The sequence below is a fragment of the Somniosus microcephalus genome, chromosome 14 (assembly GCF_052327205.1).
Source record: "Somniosus microcephalus isolate GS21.2 chromosome 14, FLI_Smic_1.0, whole genome shotgun sequence".
Taxonomy (NCBI): domain Eukaryota; kingdom Metazoa; phylum Chordata; class Chondrichthyes; order Squaliformes; family Somniosidae; genus Somniosus; species Somniosus microcephalus.
Window position 1 is genome coordinate 54044295 of NC_141000.1, and position 22846 is coordinate 54067140.

A 22846-nucleotide genomic window follows, 5' to 3' on the forward strand; every position below is an offset into this window, starting at 1 on the left:
AGTGGATACAACTAGACTTCCATGTTCTGAAACAAAGTTGATTAAAGCCTTGCTTTATGCTCAAACCAAGTGCGTAGTGAGTTTTATTACGTCACTGCTCTCATGCAGTCTCAGATTGATGTTGCGCAAGCACTGACTGCTGCCATCCTCGCTGGGTCAGCGACATTGCCCCGGGGCCCTCACGGTGCCGCAGCATGCCAGCAATCTGTGCTCGAGCAGATTGCTCCGGATGCTGAGGTACTGCCCCGTGGGAGTGCCAGTGTGTTGGTCGAGCAGGAAGGTGCTGTCCTCTCCCAGGATGGCAGCATTGCTGCTCCCACCACTGGCACTTCCCCATTGCACTTGCCATGGCCTACAACACAGCCAGCCCAGGCTGCTGCCACCTATGCAAAGTTGGTGCAGTCTGCAGCCGGGCCCTCCAGGCCCAGAACTGGTTGAGGGCGTCCTTCAAGGGCATCTGTAGTCTCTGCATCTGACATTCAGCAGCCTTCCACTAGCCTTGCTGCAGCCACTGGGGCCCCATTACGGAGAAGCTGTAGGGTGGGAAGGGGGGAAGTGCGCAGGTGATGGATATCACCCTTGACGGGCAAACAGTAGGAGGTCTAAATAAGTGGTGGGAATGTTTGTGGTAAAGGTCAAGGTTCGTGTGATTACATTTGTTCATTGTTTTGCCGTTTATCTCCATCTTGTGAGAACAAGTTCTGTTAGTTCATGATTTGTTGTATTGATTTCTAATTGTTTGTCCTGAATAAATGACACACACACAGTTTGTAATATAAATAGTTTTTTTTATTCAAAATTTACATTTTTGGTCTTTTGAATCATTCCAGCTTTGGCCAGCAATAGGGGGTGCGGGTTGCATTCCATGATGTTGTTCTCCATGCCAGAAGCCATCTTCTCAGTAGGGGCCTAGAAGCGGCTTCCTATCAGCCGTTCATGGACGGCCCTTGCAGTGGCAACATTGTGCGCCTCCCTCCCACGTTGGTGCTGCTGCTGATCCTCCTCCTCATCCTCCTCCTCTTCCTCCTCCTCTCCCTCTTCCTCCTCCTCCTCCTGAGGTGGTGCACCAATCCCTGGTGGCATTGGTTGGGTCCTCAGGATTGCCAGGTTGTGAAGCATGAAGCACACAAGGGGAACAGGGAGACTCGCTCAGGCGAGTACTGCAGGGCTCCTCCTGAGTGGTCCAGACAGCGGAACCGTTGCTTCAGCATGCCGATCGTCTGCTCAATTATATTCCTGGTGACGCTATGGCTCTCATTATACTGCAGCTCGGCAGGGGTGTTGGGGTTACGGAGCGGTGTCATCAGCCAGGTACAGGGTGGGGGTCCCCGAGGAGCCATCCCCTTGGGTGATGCCATGCCTGGAAAACGTCTGGCACACCAGTCTGGTGCAGGATGAAAGCATCATGGCTGCTGCCAGGATAGCGGGCATTTACGGCGAGTATGAGCTATGTGTGGTCACAGACCAACTGCACATTTAAGGAATGGTAGCCCTTGCAGCTTCAGAATACCTCTGCACTTTCATGCAGTGCCCGCAATGCCACATGCCTGCAGTCAATGGCGCCTTGCACCATGGGGAAGCCCGCTATCCTAGCAAAGCCATATGCGTGGTTGCACTGCTTGCCCTGGGTCATGGGGAAAGAAATGTACTGGTGTCTCCTTTTATAAAGGGCATTTGTCACCTCCCGGGTACAACAATAGACAGTGAACTGGAAGATATTGCCGATGTCCCCAGCAGAAGCTTGAAAGGAGCCGCTGGCATAAAAATTGAGAGCCACTGTCACCTTCACTGCCACCGACAGAGACATCCTGGTACTGAGTTGAGGCTACAGATTTGGTTGCAGCAGGTGGCAGAGCTCAGTGACCACCTCCTTTCTGAAGCGCAGCCTGCGCAAACACTACTCCTCAGACAAATGGAGGTATGGGAACTACTCCCTGAATACCCTCGGAGGGTAAGGTCTCCTGTGCAGAGGCCTGTTGGCCCTCCTCCCTCTGGCCATGTTTGCCACTCTCTCTCTGAGCCTCTGCTGCCTCCGATTCTGCAGGTGCAGGATGACGCCCCAAGTCAGTGCAACCCCCATTGTCTCTTCTAAATCGCTGGAATGAAGGTGAAATAAAAATGAACTTGCAAAGTGCTGCTCAGGACCCAAAACTCCTTCACACAGTGTTGAATCTCTCCAGACGTCTCTTTCCCTCTCAGCATGTGTGGTGCAAAAATTTCACTGACAAGAAAAGGCAGGAAGCAGCCGCAAATAGCACTCCCCAACCCCTTCTCGACTGCAAAACATTCCCCTCTACCTGTCATTGCTAGCGGCAGGCGGAAAGGCAGGGGGCACGACTCAATATCTGGTCCAGGGCGCTAACGGGGCATTGCCCGCTTGACTGATGTCATGATCTGCGGGCACAGGAGATCATAGAGGTAGTGTTTAGCGCCGCCGTAAAATGTCTGGTCAATTTCACAAGCGGGGCTAAAATCGCTGCACTTGGACTCTAAGGGCTAGATTTTCAGTATAGGCAGTTTTGGGGCGCTGACCTTAGCGCCCGCCCGAAGTTAGCGCCCGCCCCAAAGTAGCGCCCCGTTGCCGGGAATTCAGTGGCTTCGCCCTAAGAGGTTGGTGGAGCGCTAAAAGAGGCGTTCCACTACTCTCTTTAGGCGCTAAGCCGGCGGTCCAGAGGGATAGCGCCCAGGCGGGGCGCAGCACGGGTGCGGTCATTTTTGCACTGACAGCAGACCCCGTGGTGCCGACCAGCTCTTAAAGGGGGAAGGGACGAATTGGTCTGCTGCCACGCCCTGCACACTGCAGCCTTGCAAAGAGGCCTCAACACTACTGCTCAGCCCCAGGGAGTCATGGCAACGCCAGAGAAGGCCCGTCAGCGTGCCCTGCGCTTCTCAGAGGGTGATCTGGACATAATGGTCACAGCTCTGGAGGTGAGGCGCAAGATCTTGTTTCCAGAGAGTGGGAGGAATCCAACCCACCACGACTACACCAAAGCCTGGAAGCAGATCGCCCAGAGGGTGACGTTCACCGGCGAGGCCCCCAGGACCCACACACAATGCCGTAAGAAATACAACGATCTGACCAGGATTGTGAGGGTGAGTAGCCTTTCCAGTCTCCTCCTCATTCTTGCATGTACACCTGACATGATGGGCAAAGGGACCTGAAAGTCCTTTTGGCCAGCCCTCAGCCAGCAGCATTGGGACAGTCATGAGCATCAAATGGCCATTCGGCACTCTACACTTTGGCCCAGCTATTCCACCATGGGAGGCAGTGGACAGTACATCAGGGCTTCACTCTGTCCAAGCTATTCCACCATGGGAGGCAGTGCACACTACATCAGGGCTTCACTCTGTCCAAGCTATTCCACCATGGGAGGCAGTGCACACTACATCAGGGCTTCACTCTGTCCAAGCTATTCCACCATGGGAGGCAGTGCACACTACATCAGGGTTTCACTCTGTCCAAGCTATTCCACCATGGGAGGCAGTGCACACTACATCAGGGCTTCACTGCGCACTTACAGCCCGTCCTTTCTCTTGCAGGCTAAAGTAGCGTTTAATCGCCAGGCCCGTGCCAGGGGTGGCCGCGCCAAGCTGCAGAAGCTCACTCGGCTGGAGGAGCGCGTGTGTGTGCTCATGGGAGCCCGTGTGATTGTCCCCACAGCGTGCGGTGTATCCGACCCTCCACTGCCCGGCAATGGTAAGGACCTCGCCTTTTGGCCCTCTCGTGTCGCACTGGCCCATCCGAGCTACCTCCTTTGCCACTGTCCCACCAATGCGCTGAATCCCACCAGTCCTAACTCCCTCGCTGACGCCGTCTCCTCACTCTGAAGCTACTCTTGTGCATTCCTGCTTTCAGCTGGTGACGACCAGGACCCTGAGGCTGCCAGTGACAGCACCTCCAACCAGGAGGAGGAGGAGGAGCAAGCCGGACCTTCGGGGGATCAGTCACGTCCCGCAGGAGAGGAGGAAATGCTCGACACCTCCTCACTGGACGAGTGCCTGGAGGAACTGTCGCAGGGCAATGCAGCTTCTGGGACCAGTGGCGTCCAGCCACCCAGCAGCCGTGCGCGTGGCCCGCGGCCTTCCCCCCAAAGGGGGGAAGGATCAGAGGGGAGTGCTGCTGCTCGGCACACTCGCCGTCACCAACGCGGCAAGGGTCCCCTAGTTCGGCCCCCTCCTCCCCAGCGGGAGAGTCGCGACTCCAGTCCGGACACCTTCACTTCGGAGGAGGTGCGGAAGCTCGATCAGATGGCCGACGACTCGGACCGGCGCCACACGGAGCTCATGAGCGTGGTGGGGCGCATGCCTGAGGCCATCGAGTCGCTGGCGACCAGTGTGCGCGAGTTCGGGGCAGCAACTGCCGCGACTGGCCGCATGCTAACTGATGCCGTCAAGACCCTGGCGGATGTGATGCGCGCGCACACCAGGACCACAGGGCCACTCACTGCTGCCACACGCGCTGTCTCAGGCAGGCATCGCCAGGGCAGGCGCCGCGCTGGACCATCCCAGCAAGCCGGCCGTCGGCTGATTGCTGCGGATCCTGCAGTGCGGGCCCGGCCGAGTGCCACCGCGCCACAGCACCAGCCAGCGCATCCCAGACGCCAGCTGGCCCACATTGCGCCATCCGTCGCCGCCATTCCCCCTCTGGGGCGTCAAGGGCAAGCGGCTGCAGCTGATGGTGGCCAGGCTCAGGTGCGCCACTCAGGAGATGGCCCCTCGAGGCCCAAACGCCGTGTAGGCCGCCCCCCAGCGGCATCTGGCGGAAGGGCATCTGAGCCTCAGGCGCCTTCCCCCAGCCTCGCAGCAGCCACTGGGCAGAGCTTGCGAAGGAGCAGCAGGCAGGGCAGGGGAGGCAAAATGCTGGCCAAGGTCTCGCCCTCGCGGGCCACTCAGTAGAGGGTGTGGCCAGCTTTCCTTTAATATGGCGGTGGCCATCTTTATTTTGCCCATGGTTGTGCTTTTGGAGGGCTTTTTTTTTGCGTTAGGCCGACGTTGAGGCCCGGTTTCAATAAAGGTGGAGTGGCTCCTCCCCAGTTTGTGGGAGTGAGTCGTTTGTTGGGCTTTTTGTGGGGCCCGTTTATTGTTTTTGGGGATTCATGTGGGAAGGGCTTTTCATTTTTGTTTAATAAAAAATTATCTTTATTCATGCAGTCTCCATGGTTGTTCTTCTTAGTGTTTGTTGGCTTCGCCGGCTGAGGGCTTGCGGAGCGGCTGCATTCATCTTCCCTCATGGCCCCTGGCCATTCCCTGACAGGGGGCTTAGAAGTACCGTGTAATAAGGTGGCGTCGTGCGGCCCTTGGCCCTGGTCGCTCCCTCCTGGGAACGTACTCCTGCTCCTCCTCCTCCTCCTCCTCCTCCTCCTCATGCTCCTCCTGCTCCTCCTCCTGAGGTGCTGGTCCAACGTCAGGTGGCAGTGCCTGAGTCCTGCGGATAGCCAGGTTGTGTAGCATGCAGCAAACCACCACAAATTGGGAGACCCGGTCCGGCGAATACTGGAGAGCTCCTCCGGAGCGATCAAGGCAGCGGAACCGCTGCTTGAGGACCCCAATAGTTAGCTCGATGATGTTGCGGGTGGTTTGATGGCTCTCGTTGTAGGCCTCTTCAGCAGCAGTCCTGGGCGCGCGGAGCGGGGTCATGAGCCAGGTGCACAAAGGATAGCCTTTGTCCCCGAGTAGCCATCCTCTTGGGGGAGGCTGTGCCTGGAACATGTCATGCACAGTACTCTGCCGCAGGATAAAGGCATCGTGGCTGCTGCCTGGGAAGCTGGCATTGACTGCCATGATGCGCTGCTTGTGGTCACAGACCAGCTGCACATTCAGAGAATGGTAGCCCTTCCTGTTGCGATACTGCTCGCCATGCTCCAGAGGGGCCCGCAAAGCCACATGCGTACAGTCAATGGCGCCCTGCACCAAGGGGAATTCCCCGAGTCTGGAAAATCCCAATGCGCGCTGATGCTGGCTCTCCAGGGCCATGGGGAAGGAGATGAATTGGCTTCTCCTTCTGAACAGTGCTTCGGTCACCTGGCGGATGCAGCGATGCGCGCCGTACTGGGAGATGTTTGCTATGTCCCCAGCAGCGTATTGGAAGGAGCCGGTGGCATAGAAGTTCAATGCCACCGTCACCTTCACTTCCACCGACAGAGACGTCCTGCACCTGAGCTTTGGCCGCAGATCTCGGCGAAGCAGGTGGCAGATCTCTGCAATCACCCCCTTTCGGAATCGGAGCCTTTTAACACATCGCGCGGCACTCATGTTTAGGTAGGAGCGCTGCTGGCGGTATAGCCTGACTGGGTAAGGCCTACGTGGCCGACGCCTGTAGCCCCCTCTGCCTCTAGCCAGGGCTGCCCCTCTCACAATGCGTCTGCGAGCCCTACGGACATGGAGCTGCAGCTCCGCGTTGGCACCCCATGCAACCCCCATCAAATCCTGGCAAACACTCTAATTTCCAAATGGCCACTTGCAGCGCTGTTGCCTGAGTCCAAAAATACCTGCCTCTTGCTGCTTGAAACCAGTTAGCTATCCTCCTTGTTGTGTCTCCAGAAATGCGTTGCACAAGACTGTTTTCTGAAAAAAGGATGGCCTTTATACTGGAGAGGACATTCCCTTTAATTAGCGCCCCCCGGGGCCCGCGCTGGTTGTGTTGCGTTCCTTTTTCCAAACGCTCCGGCCGCCCGCCGCACAATGGGGCGGTCCGACTGAAGTTTGCAATCGGGGCGGCCAAAGGGCGTTGCACGAGGATGTGACGTCATTTTCTGCGCGCGCATCCGGGCGGGCGCTAAACTTTGCGCCGGCGCTAACGGGCAACTTAATTTGGGGCGGGGCGCAAACTGCGCTGCGCCCGGGCGCTACACGCATAGCGCCCGGAAATCACTTCTCTTAAGGCGCTAACTGCTGGCGCAAGCAACTGAAAATCTAGCCCCTACTTCCTAGCGCCGTGTTAGCGCCCCCCGGAGGCGCTAACAGGAGGTGCTGAGCAACCGAATTTATCCCCCAAAATCTTTACAGTGCAGGTATTTATGAACATACAACCACTGAGCAAATAGTGAATTATCGCTGACCTAACGTTCATTAAATATTTACTGTGTATTGTAAAGTGCAGCAAAACACATTGAATGCTAAGGTATTTTTATGACACAAGGCAAAGTAAATGCACTGTTCTAAATGGTAGCTTTGATGTGCAGCAAAAGAACTTGCTTAGCTGAGGCCAACAGTTAGTAGAAGACAATTTTCCTCATACTCATAGGCAGACATACTGCTGTGTTTCTGACACAGACTGATTAGGTTTCAAAGGCTGCATAATGTAGCTTGCAAGAAAAAAAAATCAAAAAGTGTCTCATGACCAGAACTAAAGCAGAATAAATGGCATTTTTGTGAATTGCTGTAGAGCAGGATGCACAGACAACAGAGTTCATATCTTGTTTTTTTTACACTTTTAATATGCAATTGACATGATTTACCTCCTCAGGCTAAGACAGTTCCCAATTGGATACTGACCATTTCATTCATCAACTGTCACACCAAAGAATGCAAGTGATTCCTCCAACTACTGCTTAGTATCATGGACAAATTGGAATCAGCAGCCACAGTGTATAATTCTCCTGCAAAATCTAACACAAATAGCTTTAATTTTCCCATAACCACTGTTATCCCACGGAGACCCGGGCAGATATGATTTGTAGAGAAAAGGAAAACCTATGTCAATATTGAATGTGCTGTAACACAGTAATTCAGATCACGTCTCACAGTCAGCAATCCCTCAGAAATAAGAAACTATAGCGGAAGCAGGAAAAGCCGTAACCACATAAGGCAGATAAGTAGAAAGTAGTATAGGTGACTGACACAGTCTGATGTGTAAAATGCTAATCTTATACATGGAGACAAAAAGTGTCAGCTTCTCTGTATTCTATAAAACATTTTAATAATGGGAGGACTGCAATTTTCTGCACAAAACATATTTATATATATTGTCTTCATTTGGAAATAAATATTCCAGTTCTCCATTTTTTGGTCATGATTAGCACCTGTCAATCAAAGTAGTGGATTAAAAAATTAAATTGTGATATCTGCTAGAAATTGGCCATTGATTGTGTACCTGCATAGTTTCTTCTCAAATGACAAATGGGCTATTTAACCACCATTTCTTACAAAAGGCCTGTAAATAGAGTTGGAAAGGGAAGCATTCAGAAAGAAAGAGCAATGGTTGCATGCAGCTTCTCCAAAGCCCAGTTTTCTCACCATGGCTTGACCATGCTAATTGACAGTCTCCGTAAGAAAGGCAAGATGATTCGGGTCCCATTACTCAAGGTTGAAGCCAGGTTGTCTTGATATGGATTATTGAGCATGTCGACGCTGGCTCAGAAACTCGAAAGGGAGATTAGTAAAACATTCCTTTATTTGAGGATAGCCGTCAAAGTAATGGAAAATGAAACTACAAAACTTTATGCACATATTTGACTGCAAGAGCTTAAGGCATTTCTAACTTTAAAAAAAAATTCATTCTCAGGATATGGGCATCGCTGGCAAGGCCAGCATTTATTGCTCATCCCTAGCTGCCCTTGAGAAGGTGGGGTTGGGCCTTCTTCTTGAACCACTGCAATCCATGATGTGAAGGTACACCCATGTTGCTGTTAGGTAGTGAATTCCAGGATTTTGACCCAGCAATGATGAAAGAATGGTGATATGTACCCAAGGCTGGATGGTGTGTGACTTAGAGGTGATGGTGTTCCTATGCGCCTGCTGCCCTTGTCCTTCTAGGTGGTGGAGGTCATGTGTTTGGGAGGTGGTGTTAAAGAAGCCTTGGCGAGTTGTAACTTATACATCAAAACTCAGTGTTGCCATGGGAAGAGGAATCCATCTTGAGGTGCAACAACAGGGTGGCGAAGACCAGATACTAAATGCTGCTGATCAGGATGCAGAGGAAGTCAAGGAAATAGCACTGCAGGGATCAGCAGCAGTGAAAATATTACTTGCTATTACTAAAGTACCTGACCTTATTTAAGTCAGTGCTTTTGTACCACATATTGTATAAGTAAACAACGATCGCTTGACTGGGTAATTTACAGTGCGTCTGCTCCCTGCAGAATTTTAGCAGATATGTGTTTTACAAGCTGAGAGTGGATGTTTGGCTTGTATCTCATCTAATTCATGTTCAGTAACAGCATGATCTTGCCATTTTGGGTCTGACATCAGGATTTGAGTTGAGTTTAGAGCAGAGGCCATAATTAACAAAGGAAGCTCTGTCTGAAAGTGGGAAATCAGGCCAGAAGTGAAAGCAGGATCAACATCAATATTCCACTGAGAAAAGCTGTATTGCGTCTGATAGTTTCCCATTGTGATGTGAAAAGCTTGAATTCTGTTCAAAAGCTGGTTAGATGGAAACTTTTTTTAAAATTTATTCTCCCTTGAGGAAAGCTACATACATATCTCTCTAACTGACTTCAACAAGCATATTACAGACATTAACAAGCCCTTAACAAGCCCTCAAAAAAGCAACCCTTGACCCCTCTGTCCTTGCAAACTACCACCCCATCTCCAACCTCCCTTTCCTCTCAAGTTCTTGAACATGTTGTCGCCTCCCAAATCCGTGCCCATCTTTCCCGCAACTCCATGTTTGAATCCCTCCAATCAGGTTTCCGCCCCTGCCACAGTACCGAAATGGCGCTCATCAGAATCACAAATGACATCCTTTGTGACTGTGACAAAGGTAAACTATCCCTCCTCGTCCTTCTTGACTTGTCTGCAGCCTTTGACACAGTTGACCACTCCATCCTCCTCCAATGCCTCTCCACCGTCGCCCAGCTGGGTGGCACTGCACTCGCCTGGTTCCATTCTTATCTATCTAATCACAGCCAGAGAATCACCTGCAATGGCTTCTGTTCCCGCTCCTGCATCTCTGGTGTCCCCCAAGGATCTATCCTTGGCCCCCTCCTATTTCTCATCTACATGCTGCCCCTTGGCGACATCATCCAAAAACACAGCGTCAGTTTCCACATGTACGCTGACGACACCCAGCTCTACCTCACCACCACTTCTCTCGACCCCTCCGCTCTCTCTAAATTGTCAGACTGCTTGTCCAACATCCAGTTTTGGATGAGCAGAAATTTTTCCTATTAAATATTGGGAAGACTGAAGCCATTGTTTTCGGTCCCCGCCACAAACTCCGTTCCCTAGACATTGACTCCATCCCTCTCCCTAACATCTGTCTAAGACTGAACCACACTGTTCGCAACCTTGGTGTCATATTTGACCCTGAAATGAGCTTCTGACCACATATCTGCGGCATAACTAAGACTGCCTATTTCCACCTCCGTAACATCGCCCATTGCCGTTCTTGCCTCAGCTCATCTGCTGCTGAAACCCTCATCCATGCCTTTGTTACAGCTAGACTTGACTATTCCAATGCACTCCTAGCTGGCCTCCCATGTTCTACCCTACATAAACTTGAGGTCATCCAAAACTCAGCTGCCCGTGTCTTAACTCGCACCAAGTCCTGTTTGCCCATCACCCCTGTGCTCGCTGACCTACATTGGCTCCCGGTTAAGTAACACCTTGATTTCAAAATTTTCATCCTTGTTTTCAAATCCCTCCATGCCCTTGCCCCTCCCTAGCTCTGTAATCACCTCCTGCCCCACAACCCCCAAAATATCTGCACTCCTCTAATTCTGCCCTCTTGAGCATCCCTGATTATAATCGCTCAACCATCGGTCGCCGTGCCTTCTGTTGCCTCAGCCCTAAGCTCTGGAATTCCCTGCCTAAACCTCTCTGCCTCGCTACCTCTCTTTCCTCCTTTAAGACGCTCCTTAACACCTATCTCTTTGACCAAGCTTTTGGTCATCTTCCCTAATTTCTCCTTATGTGGCTCGGTGTCAAATTTCTTGTCTTATAACACACTTGCGAAGCGCTTTGGGATGTTTGACTATGTTAAAAGTGCTATATAAATACAAGTTGTTATTGTTGTTGTTGTTGGTAACAAACTTGTTTTTATTCCCTCTACTTCTGTTATTTGCATTTCAACACTTTATCACCGGCAGAAATCAATTCACAGCAAATTTATGAAAGTTATCATCATTCTTCATTAATTTATTCACTTGTCCTTTTTCATAATACTTTACACCAGGAGGAAAATATCCCTCAATAACAGGATCACAGCTGTGCAGGTCATTCAGAGAATGTTGCTAACTACAAAACATTTTACATCTCTGTATACTTCTGTAATTCATAGACTAATTGAGAGACTCCACTGTTGTACATTACATGATAGACAATGTGGGCAGATTTTTTTTTAATGACAAAAGATAGTCAGTACTCAAGGTAGTAAGATTCTGATGTGCTAGAGTATGGCTCCATGGATACTGACAGCCTTCCATTACTTCACCTCAGTGGCCAGTCTTTATGTATGAGCTGAGGCGGCGAGTGTTGGCAGCTATTTAATAGTTGTGCACAGCTAAGTCTAATCAGGTGCGCTTCCAATGTCGGAACATGCACAATGGGTCAATAGACAGCGATCAGTAGCATGAACCCTGCTGATTTTAAACATTTCAAGTCCAGGGCTTGCGGCGAAGAGTGACACTCATACAACCGAGATCAGCTAACTCAGCACAGACCAAAAATTGAACTTCAGGTATTTCTGATCTGCACCACTGAGCAAAAGAGTCATGTTCAAAAAATTCCTTAGTTGAAATTGTTATTCATCTTGACCCTCTAACACCTGTTTTAGTATATAAAGTTACCTTCTATTATACTCAAAGCATCTTCATCTAATGGTGAATGTTTTCGCCCAAATACAGTACAAAAAACTGCAGATGTGAGGATGGCAGTTTCTTTAAGCCCGTTTTCCCCAACTGGGAGGCCCGAGACTGGCCCAAAATTGGGCCTCATTAATATTATTTAAGCGAGTTGCCAGCGCCTGTCGCACCTCCACGTGCAGCTCGTCCATTTCAAGAGGATCAATGTCAGGCCGCTTGCCTTGCCAACAATGGCCCGAAGGCAAGTCCTGGGAGGAGGAGTAGAACGGTAATGTGGGGGATGGGGAGCTGCCGATCAGGGATACTCTGGAGTTGGGAGAGCACTGCTCCTGTTCCTGGCTCCAAAGGAACGACATTTGAATTTTAAAAAAAGCAAAGCTGATTTTTTGTTGACGGCTGCTGCTTACGCTGCAGAGGCTGCTGAAGAATCCTATCCAGAGCAGGCCCAGGATCCAATGACGGCAAGGGTCCTAAAATAAGCATTGAGCCCCTCATTTACATACGTCAGGGCCAATGCATTTTAGATGGCCACCAGGGTTGTGTGAAAAATGGCCTGACCAAATATTGGGTCAGACATCATTCAGCTGCACTTTGGGTGCGGGACATTGGTTCCTGAAATTGGCCTGAAATTCATCTGTTTTACTCCTGTAAAATGGGCGCAATTTCTAACCAATGATATCCTAAGTAAGGCTTTCTGAGGTTGTTAATAATCGGATAGCATAGCTGTGAAGAGTCTTTATTGGATTAGTTGAGGTCATTTTCCTCTTCTGATAGATGATATGCTCCACAGTCTAGGAACAAGAAATTGGACTGCAACACAAAAGTTGCCAGTGTCACCGCGGCTTCGGGTCAACGGCCACTGAAAATGGTGGCGCCAGTAGGAGAGAAAAATCCGCACTGGGGACTAAAGATTATTAGCGCAGCGTTAAACTGACCGTGTAATGCCCTCCTGGTGGCGTTAGTCTGGGCATCAGTGCCGAATGTGGCGTCCAGAAATGGCATTGCATCTTCCAACAGCCTCTGGAAGCGAGGCTAGGAGCTCACTAGGCATTGTGGGATATTAAAAGGGTAATGCTGTCTGAACTGATAAAAATTAAAATGAAGTAAAAAAATGCAGTTTTCAGCTCTACTGCCTTTTAAAAAAAAATTAACATTTGAAAAAACGTTCCCAAATGCGAGTCCTCAACTTTTAAAGCTGAATTCCCTTCCTCATAAAATGCTAAAAGTGCTTCAGCACTAACACAAATGGCTCAGCAAGCCAGGGAAGGGGCACCCAGGGTGTCGCATGTAGCACTCCAGCTTTGTGCAGGGGGTCAACACAGCAAGAGTGGTCCTCTACCCACAGGGGCCAGGAGGCCCTCCAGAAAGAAGGATGTGGGACCAGGTGACCAAGGCCGTCGCTGCCAGCAGTGTCGCCCCCACCACCCAGCTCCAGTACCCAAAGAAGCTTCATGACCTCAGACCACTGGTCAAGGTCAGTGAATGCATCTTCAAAAGCCATCTACCAACTGCAACACTAGCCTCACACACTTCTCCCCCACCACCCAATCATTCACCTACCAACAATCTGTACCAATCACGAGGCATAGCTCCCATTCCTAGCTCCACCTCACCCCCTTGGAGGAGACGGTACTGGCCATTCTTGGCAGGGGCATGGCTGAGCCCTTGGCCAGCGGCGAAGCTGAAAAGATACAAGATGCTGGTATCTTCGTACATTATCCTCCTTCTCGCATGTACCTCTTGCTTTCCCGCCCTCCCCTCACCCTTGTGCTTTCCTCATTTCACACACCCAAAAATGCAGCCTGCCCAGCCAGTGGTTGACCAAGAGAGGGGAGAGGAGAGAGAGAAAAGAAGAAGAAGAAGAAGAAGAAGAAGAAGAAACACCATCACTCAATTTCACACTCCCAGCCACTAGCTCCTCAAGGTCGACCTGCAAGGCCATTTGCAATGTCCCCCACTGAAAGTCGACAGCCTTCCACCAGCCATGTTGCAGCCACAGGGGTAGCACTGCGTGATATTAGTAGGATAGGCAAAGGCACACACAAGACAGTCGCTAAGGGTGATGAGTTGATTTCTTGATGTCATATTGGATGGATAGATGTATAAAGTTGGATTGGAAAGTGGTGGCTTTTATTTCAACATCATGGCCAAGAGGACGTTGAGATAGTCAGTAACAGAGGGAAGGTAAAGTGTGGGACAAATTTTGAAAGGGGAATTGCGGTTGTGGCCACTGGGACCGCAGCCGGATGATTCTATCTCGGATATCCTGGCCAGAAATAGGCTGTCTAGGTTGCATCCTTCCTTCTGCTTCCTCTTCTTGTGCTTCCTCCTCTTCTGCATCTTCCTCTTCTGCGTCTTCCACTTCCCTCTGTGAGTGGATGCTGTAAATCTGTTGCCTGACCTGCTGAGTATTTGCAGTATTTTCTGTCTTCTCAGAGGTCTTCCTTTACCATCTGAGGTGTTGCAAGCATCCAGCAGCATTCCCTGCACACTTAAAAAACTTTTAACATCTATTGCCACAAGCCACTACTTCAATAAAATCAAAAAAATCCAATCCAAAAGCCTAAATGCCTGAAAGATGTGTGTGTCCCTTTAAGAGGTGCAGACCGTGCCTATGTAAGTCTGCTGAATGCTGAGTTTATTTAATGTGCTTAGGACCCAGCGCTGAACTCAGCGCTATGGTCCAAGTTCGCCGAGGTGACGTTAGATCGGTGTGGACGTCACCTCTTCAGAATTTAAATTTCAATGCCATCACTCTTACCGGCAACAATGCTGGACCTCGGGAAATGGTGGATGTAAAGTCTGTGGGTTGTTTAGTTAATTAATACACAGACTACCAGAGTAACTTAAAACAGGACTTTACTATTCGAAGGTCAGGGCGAATCTGCCCAATAAATCCTGACACAGCACTTATATACCGGTGTGGTCACCGTCGGTATTACAGTATACAGAAGCCAACAAAGTAGTGCAACACCTAAAGTAGTTCTCTTAAAGGTGGACGGTTACATACAATAGTTCTCTTAAAGGTAGACGGGTACATACACTACAATCCTCCCTTTTTAGCTTACAACATACTGATTCCCCATTAAACATACATTATAACATATATACAACTTTATGCAAGACAGTTCACAGATTCAGTCTCTCTGGAGGTTTCCGGACTCTGTCCGGATAACGCCTCGGTGGTCTCGTAACTCCCGGCGGGGTAGTAGGTGCTTCTGGCAAGGTCGATTCGGCTTGAAGGACAGTGTCAGGTTCATCTGATTCCAGTATTACCAGATCGGAGGTAGGTGTTCTGGGTATCTCTGTCTCAACATTAACCGTGTAAGGTGGTGGAGTAGGTTGGCCATTTGTGGCTGACCCTATGATCTGGTCAACATGGCGCCTTATTATACTGTCCCCAATGTCCACCGTATACATCAACGGCCCTAGCCTTTTTCCAATAGTTCCAGGCTGCCATTTCTCGGTACGGTAGTCCCGGGCCAAAACTTGTTGACCTATCTGAAAAGATCTAGTTGGCCTTTCATTCATGCCCTGGAATTGCTGGTTCTCTACGTCCCTTCTGACGTTTGGCTTAAGCAAATCCAGCCGGCATCTTAGTCGTCTATTAAAAAACATCATGGCGGGAGTTTGATTTGTGACCGCATGTGTTGCATTCCTGTACGCCAACAAGAAGCTATCCACCTTATGTTGTAAGTTAATGGCTTCATTACCCATGGCCTTTATGGCCTTCTTGAAGGTCTGGACAAACCTTTCAGCCAATCCATTGGAGGCGGGATGGTATGGGGCTGACGTGTAGTGCTTAACCCCATTGCTCTTTAAGAATTTCTTGAATTCTTCAGACACAAATTGCGGTCCATTATCAGAACAGATCTGTTCCGGCAGCCCATTCCTAGCAAACATGGTCCTTAACACTGTGATGGTTTTTTCCGTGGTGGTGGTGGACATCTTTATTACCTCCGGCCACTTGGAGTGTGCATCCACCGCTATTAGAAACATTGAGTCCATAAATGGACCAGCAAAGTCAATGTGTACCCTTTGCCAAGGAGATGAGGGCCACTCCCATGGATGCAGAGGAGCCTGTGGTGGCGCGTTTTGGACCTTCTGGCATCCTAGACAGCTCTTAGTGATTTCTTCGATGTCCCCATCAATGCCTGGCCACCACACGAACGCTCTTGCTAGGTTCTTCATTTTCACTCCACCCAGATGTCCCTCGTGCAGCTCCTTTAACACCTTCTGTTGAAGTTTGGGTGGAATCACCACTCTAGATCCACACATCAGGGTTCCTCGACACACTGACAGCTGTTCTTTTCTCTGCGAAAATGCTGGCAGCGTTGGTTCGCCCTGTGCTGGCCATCCCTCCACCGTTAAATCATAGACTCGTGAGAGTCGGGTCATTTCTTGTTTCGTTTTCGATCATCGAATTTGTTACTGGTAGACATTCCACTATGGATGAGTGGAACATCTCTACCGGGTCCACTGTAGTCGCTTCTTCTACTATCGGCAATGGCAAGCGCGATAACCCATCAGCATTTCCATGCTGTTTGGACCTTTTGTATTCGATGTCATATTGGTGTGCCCCAAGTAACACGGACCACCTCTGTAACCTTTGCGCTGTCATGGTGGAAACGGCCTTGTTAGGGTTGAATATGGACACCAACGGCTGGTGGTCTGTCAGTAATGTGAACTTCTTGCCCTGCAGGTAATGATTGAATTTCTTTACGCCCCACACAAGGCTGAGGGCCTCCCTATCTATTTGAGCATAATTTCGCTCCGTGGAGGTCAATGATCGGGACGCGAATGCCACTGGCCTTTCCGAGCCATTTGGTAACTTGTGTGAAAGTACTGCTCCAATTCCATAGGGGGAAGTATCACAAGCTAGACGAAGAGGTAACGTTGGGTTGAAATGAGCCAACACTTCTTCAGAGGTAATCAACGCCTTGCTTCTGCGAAAGGCCTTTTTACATTCCTCACTCCACTTCCATGGTACTTCTTTCCGCAACAGAGCATTCAGCGGATACAGCACCGTGGATAGATTCGGCAGAAACTTGTGATAATAATTAATCAACCCCAAGAATGATCTTAACTGTGATACGTTTTCCGGAGCGGGGGCCTTCACGACAGCTTCTATCTTGTCAGGTGACTTGTGCAGCCCCTCTCGGTCAATGACATGACCGCAGTACGAGATCCATTTTTGGAAGAACTCACATTTCTTGCGATTAACTCGAAGGCCATATTCCTTCAACCTAGTGAGCACCAGTTTCAAATTTGTGAGGTGTTCTTCCTTGTCTTCTCCCGTAATCAGGATATCGTCTAAGTAACACTGCGTGCTTGGAATTCCTTGTAATACCTGCTCCATGGCCCTCTGCCAAATTGCTGGAGTCGAAGCTACCCCAAAAACCAGTCTATTATAACGATACAAGCCTCTGTGTGTGTTGATGGTGAGGTACTGACGCGACTCTTCCTCGACTTCCATTTGTAAGTATGCCTGTGCCAGGTCTATCTTGGTGAAGTGTTTCCCTCCAGCCAACGAAGCAAAGATATCTTCAATCCACGGAAGCGGGTATTGTACCGTGTGAAGCACCGGATTCACTGTGATCTTGAAGTCTCCGCAGATGCGGACCTTCCCCGGTCCCCCTGGCTTGTTACTTGGTGAAGACTTCATGACGGGAACAATGGGCGTGGCCCACTCACTCCAGTCCACTTTTGACAGTACCCCTGATCGTTCAAGTTCTTCCAGTTCTGCCTCCACAGCAGGTCGTATCGCGTAAGGTACCGATCTGGCTTTGAAAAATTTTGGGCTTGCATGTTCTGCAATCTTAACCTTTGCTTTAATTCCTCGCAGTGTTCCCAGTCCTTACTGGAATACCTCTTTAGCTTCGTCCAATATTCTGGACAACCGTTCAGGTTTGACATCTTCCTTTCCGGAATCTACCGTCATGGTGTTTAGTGAATGCCAGTCTATCTTTATTTTCCTGATCCACTCCCGTCCCAGAAGTGGTGGACCTCCCTCAGGCAACACATACAGGTCCATCCTTTGGTGATCTTTGTCCTTGTATCTCACCTTGACTTCTATCTTTCCGATGGGGTATACTTTGTGCCCCGTGTATGTCTGCAATACTAGTTCCGTATCCCGTAGGGGAATATGCTTGAATAACTTTTTATAATCATGCTTATTCATGACCGTCAACGCCGATCCGGTGTCCACTTCCATTTTCACTTGGACTTTTGCAATCTGTAGTGTGATCCAGATAGCTTGTCGGTCAGCTTCATTACTCACATTGTGAATTCCCAGACTATCCAGTTACTTGCAGTTGGAGTGTGAGTCCGAATTCTGTTCTTCCGGACTCTTCCTAGTCACCTCATGTACCTTTCTGTGCCTCTTTTGTGGTGACTCATTATTGTTGGTCTTCTTTCCTGACCGGCATACCTTAGCTATGTGACCGAGCTTGCCACATTTCCTACATTCCTGGTTTTTAAACCAGCATTGGTTCTGGTCGTGTGTTGTCTTCCCACAACGATAGCATTTTGTTGTACCCGAAGTAATTTGCTGCACACTGAGTGCCGCTGCCTTTAGCTGCATTTCCGCCGTTCCTTTCACTGCGGCTTCGTTCGATGCAGCAATAAGGACAGCCTTATCAAGTGTAAGATCGTTCTCTTCGAGCAGTTGTTTTTGTGTTTCTTCCTTCGACATTCCGCACACGAATTTGTCTCTGAGTGCCTCTGCCAGATTTTCCCTAAACTGACAGTGTTTCGCTAGCCTACGCAGTTCAATCAGGTACTCCGCGTTGCTTTCCTCTTTCCGTTGCGTTCTCGCGTAAAATTTGGATCGTTCCACTAACATCAGTGGTGCGGGGTTAAAATGATCCTTCAGGACAGCAACAATATCATTGAAAGTCTGATCCACCGGTTTAGCTGGTGCTAGTAGATGCTTCAAGAGCCCGTATGTCTTCACGCCCATCGAGTTTAGCAAGGTTATAGCTTTGTCATCTTCTTCTATTTTATTGGCCTCACCATAGATCTCAATGCGTTCCACATACGTGGCCCAGTCTTCTACCTCGGAATTAAAATCGTTGATGTTACCATGCTTAGGCATCTTCCTCTCTTCCTGATAACACCACGGATTATTTCTTTAAATTTTCTTTCTTTTTTTACTTCAAGATGGCGGTTCCTGCGAAAATGGCGGTTTCCCGCGCTTATCTTCTCTCCCCGCCCACTTCAATGGCGGTTCCCCGCTTCTGTCTTCTTCTCCGCCTAATGGCGGCTTCCCGCATTTCTTCCCCTGGCGGGAGGGGTACACTTTCCCCACGGGCGACGGCCGCTGGCTTTCAGGTTCACAGCCTGCGCGTCGGCTTCAGTGCTTTCCCTTTTCTCGGCAGGGCAACCGGCGCTGGGTACACCCCGTTGACGGCGAACAGTTTCAGCCGCTGGGCTGGCTCTCGCTCAGTTCCCCTTGCTCGGGCTCTGTCTCTCTCCCGCTCGCTCGGCTCTACCGGCGCTGGGTACACCCCGTTGACAGCGAACAGTTTCAGCCGCTGGACTGGCTCTCGCTCAGTCTCCCTTGGTCGGCTCTGCCTCTCCCGCTCGCTCGGCTCCCAATCGCGCCTCCCAGCCCTCTCGCAGTCCGGTGCTTCCCTCCCCGGCTGCGGCTGAGTTTTTATATCTTCCCGCGCCTACGCTCCCGGTCGCAGCGCTTCGTGGCTTCGGTCGCTGCCCGGCCTTTTTCGCCGGTCGCGGTCTAGCTGTCTCACGACGCCGTTGCGTCCCCAGCCTGTCTGTACCGCGGCTTCCTTGCTCCACGCTGCCCCAGTCTCCGCGCCTCTGGGCTCGACTTCTGTCCGGCTCCTTTCCCCCTCGACTGTTAGTCTTTTTACTTTTCCCTTACTCACAGTCACCGTGGCCGGCTTGCTTCTCGTGCTGATCGGCTCACTCCTCACCGTGGCAGAAGGGACAGTCAGTGCCTGTTGCTGATGGAAGTCTTTGTCTCTGAATTCTTCCTCCTTTCCAGCTCTGCAGACTCGAGTTTTCTCCCAGCAGAATGACGAGGGCGGTTGCCTCTTCTCGACGCTCGTTAACTGCTTCGGAAGTATTGTTGCCGCAGGGTACGATCGGACTCATCGCCACTGTAAAGTCTGTGGGTTGTTTAGTTAATTAATACACAGACTACCAGAGTAACTTAAAACAGGACTTTACTATTCGAAGGTCAGGGCGAATCTGCCCAATAAATCCTGACACAGCACTTATATACCGGTGTGGTCACCGTCGGTATTACAGTATACAGAAGCCAACAAAGTAGTGCAACACCTAAAGTAGTTCTCTTAAAGGTGGACGGTTACATACAATAGTTCTCTTAAAGGTAAGACGGGTACATACACTACAGTGGACGCCGCTGGACCCGCCAGCAGCTGGCGAAAGAGCGGCGGCTGCCATCTTTTTGCTAAATTTTGATGGTAATGGGTGGTGTAAAGCACCCGAATATTTAGCCCATTGTGTCTTAGCTGGAGCATTTTCACAAGGTATTTGGTGCTCTTGTAGAGCCTCATTTATACCGAGGTATTGATTCCTCCCAATAATTATGAACATAATAACCCTCTATTGGAAATAAATAACAATCTAAGTATTACATAGCTCTTAACCCCCTCAAGAAAAAGGAAAAATGCTTGCTTTTTTATGCCTTCTTATCCAGTCTCTCAGAAACATCCCAAAGCAAATGCAAGGAATTACTTATATTGGATAGGCAAAAACTGTAGCCATTTTCCACACAAGGTCCCACAAACAGCAATGGTTGGTTGAGGGAGTAATTCTAGGCAGGATCAGGGGAGAACTCCCTGTTCTTCTTTGATTAGTGACATGGAATCATTGACATCCACCCAAACCACCAGAACATGCAGATGAAGTCTCAGTTTAATATTTCACGCAAAGGATTGCAGTGGCTGCAGTGTGTACCATCTGCAAGATGCACTGCAGCAACTCACCAAGGCTTCTTCGACAGAACCTCCCAAACCACCTAGAAGGACAAAGGCAGCAGGCGCATAGGAACACCATCACCTCCAAGTCGGCTGAACGCTGGGTTTTCATGGTGAGCTTAGGACCCAGTGCTGAACTCAGCACTAAAGTCCAAGTTCGCAGAGGTGATGTTAAGTCACCATTGCAGGCAGACTGACATCACCTCTCCCTAATTTAAATTTCCTGGGCCATCGATCTTACCAGCAGCAAGTTACACACCATCCTGACTTGGAAATATATCGCTGCTCCTTCATTGTCATTTGGTCAAAATCCTTGAATTCCTCCCTAACAGCACTGTGGGAGTGCCTTTACCTCAAGGACTGTAGCGGTTCAAGAAGGCGCCTAACCCCACCTTCTCAAGGGCAATTAGGAATGGGCAATAAATGCTGGCCTTGCCAGCAATGCCCACATCCCAGGAACAAATTTTTAAAAAGGATCAGCATCTCTAACAATAAAACCTAGATCCAGTCCTTTACTAATGGAATGGGACTTGATGCACAATCATCTGATTCAGGACAAGAATGATACCAACTAAGACAAGTAACAAGAAGATCTTTTGGTAAATAGCAGGATATGATGTAAATTCAGTAAGTGTTACACATAGAAATTAAGAGAGATCAAAGGTGATAAGTAAATCTGGGATTAGGAAAGCATTTTGTGAGAGAGGTGCTCGGATGCAGTGAAGTAAATGTTGAAGTGTTTTTTGATTGGTTCCTGGGAAATCTGAGCCAATTACAAACAAATTTCTTGTGTAGCCAATGCATTTAAAATTTGATACATTCTATATGCAAGACTTTTACTGTATTACATTATTACCTGTTTTCCCATGGCATTTCTCACAAGCTGGCCTGAGTTTTTACAGTCACTGTTTTGTACATCCTAGTAGGGAAATGGTCTAAATCAACACTTTCTAATGTCAATTTTTGACTCCCAAACCAAATATGTATTTCTATGGGCTGCACAACATAAGATGCCTTTTTGCACATGCTTATGTCAACAAGTAGCCAAATGTATGCTCACCGTCACAACTCAGAAAATTAAAATACTATGGGGGAAAAATTTGGTTGGTTAGCGCCTCCCATTAGCGCCTCCGGGGGGGCGCTAAAGGGGCACTAGAAACTTAACGCCCAAGCGCGGCGGTTTTAGCACTGTTCGCGAAATTGACCTGTCATTTTGCGGTGGCGCTAAACACTATCGACATAATCTCCTGCGCCTGCAGATCGTGACGTCATGCAAGCGTGCAATGCCCCGGTAGTGCCCCGGACCGGAAATTGATTCTCGCCCCCTGCCTTATGTATTGATTTCTTTGTGGGTTCAATGACGAGACATTTATGAAAGAGAATGTCTTTTAATCTAAAGTCTGTTCAACTCTTTATACAGCATTTACAGGAGACATCATGCTAGTAATCCATCTAAAGTGAAACTAAAACTAAACTGCTTGTCTCTGTCACATGCCCTCTGCTGGTCAGGCACAAGCAATCAATCAGGCAACTATGCTGGTAAGGCATCATAATCAAACAGGCAAATACCATCACTATTTGCTGATATCATTACATCTCCCTTTCTTAAAACAAAAGTATTTTACTTTTAACTAACAACATGTTTTCTTTGTATTAATCTGCATTTTAACTGTAACACTTAATGAACTTACATTAACATTATCATTATCAAGGTTTTTTAACCTTGCTTTGTGTGTTCACATGAAATATGTAAATACACTAGAACTTGAAGAAAGAATAAGATAACATTACTTCCTTCTATAACAATAGTCCTTAAACTTGCTCAATGAGTCTCTCAGGAGGCTTCACGTGTCTTGAGGATTTTCTGATTGATTGTCCTTGAATCTGAGTTGTTGCCTCAGATGATGGTTTCTCAGCTCTGTGATCAGGTTGTTCAACAGTATCAGTCTTTTGACCTGCTGTGTGATCAGGTTGTTCAACAGTATCAGTCTTTTGACCTGCTGTGGCTGGTTCCATGAGAAGATCTCGACGATTTCTTCGCAGAACAGCACCCTCATCTGTCTGAATGGTGTATGATCTTGGTTGAACTTCACTCAGGACAGTTCCCTTCTGAGTCCATATGTTTGTTTTGTCTTT